Source organism: Lupinus angustifolius, chromosome LG15, assembly GCF_001865875.1.
Source record: "Lupinus angustifolius cultivar Tanjil chromosome LG15, LupAngTanjil_v1.0, whole genome shotgun sequence".
Taxonomy (NCBI): Eukaryota; Viridiplantae; Streptophyta; class Magnoliopsida; order Fabales; family Fabaceae; genus Lupinus; species Lupinus angustifolius.
This window is the reverse complement of record NC_032023.1, coordinates 6,367,344-6,368,822: the sequence shown is the minus strand read 5'-3', so window position 1 is coordinate 6,368,822 and position 1,479 is coordinate 6,367,344. Positions and strand designations below refer to the sequence as shown.

Below are 1,479 nucleotides of genomic sequence, written 5' to 3'. Positions count from 1 at the left end.
TAGTTGGTAAGAGAATAAACAATATATATATGATTGGTATGAATTCATCTTTACCATTAACATGTATAGTTGCAAACGATAATCATGATGCATGGCTAAGGCATAGGAGAATTACTCATATACACATAGACCATTTGAATAAACTTATAAAGAAAGACTTAGTTGTTGGTTTACCCAAAATGAAGATTGTTAAACACAAATATGTAGTGCTTGTCAAATGGGTAAACAAACAAAAACTTCTTTCAAACCAAAGCATATGGTTTCTTCTGATAGACCATTGCAGCTACTACATATGGACTTGTTTGGCCCCTCAAGGACAAAAAGTTATGGTGGTAACTACTATGCTCTTATTATAGTAGACGATTTTTTGAGATATACTTGGACTCTATTCTTAGTTCATAAGAATGAGGCGTTCAAAGCCTTTAGCATTTATGCTAAAAGAGTTCAGAATGAAAAATCTCTAAAATAAAATCGTTGCTATAAGAAGTGATCATGGGTGAGAATTTCAAAACTCTACTTTTGAAGAATTCTGTGATGATCTTGGTATCAATCACAACTTTCCTGTTCCTAGAACACCACAACAAAATGGTGTTGTAGAGAGAAAGAATAGGTCTTTAGAAGAACTGACTTAAACAATGTTGAATGAAACTAACCTCCCAAAATATTTATGGGCAGATGTAGTAAGTACTGCTTGTTATGTTTCGAACCGAGTTCTCATAAGACCGGTTCTTAAGAAAACCCCATATGAACTCTTTAAAGATAGAAAACCAAACATTTCTCATTTGCATGTATTTGGTTGTAAATGTTTTGTTTTAAATAATGGAAAGGATAACTTGGGCAAATTTGATGCAAAAGCAGATGAATACATCTTCCTAATCTACTCTCTTACGAATAAAACTTACATAATTTATAATAAAAGAACACAAGCCATGGAAGAATCCGTTCATGTATCTTTTGATGAAACCAATGCTGAGATAAAAGATGTGATAACTCTTGATGAGGAGGAACTACCAAGTTCTTCTTCAAATGAAATTTCTATTATTGAATCTACAACTGATACTGAGCAATTGAAAATGAATGATAACCTACCATCTCAAGAGGAGCATACTCATTCATATTTACCAAAAGAGTGGAGAACTCATCGATACCATCCAATTGACAATATTATTACTGAATTAAATATGTGTATCACAACCCAACGAATGCTTGATAAAGCTTGTCTTAACATGACCTTCATCTCTCAAATCGAACCCTCCAAGATTGATGAAGCAATCGAGGATGAACACTGGATTCTTGCTATGCAGGAAGAATTAAACCAGTTTGAGAGAAATGAAGTTTAGGAACTTGTTCGTAGACCTAAAAATATGCATGTTATTGGAACTCGATAGGTATTTAGAAATAAATCTGATGAAAATGGTATAATAGTTAGAAATAAAGCTAGACTAGTAGCTCAAGGATACAACCAGGAAGAAGGTATCG

The 1,479-nt window shown here is 33.1% G+C and overlaps 1 long non-coding RNA gene across 1 annotated transcript in view; it reads left to right on the top strand.

The window, feature by feature from the left end:
- Positions 1–1,479, top strand: part of LOC109328498 — an 18,426-nt gene that overhangs the window by 435 nt on the left and 16,512 nt on the right. The window lies entirely within an intron of this gene.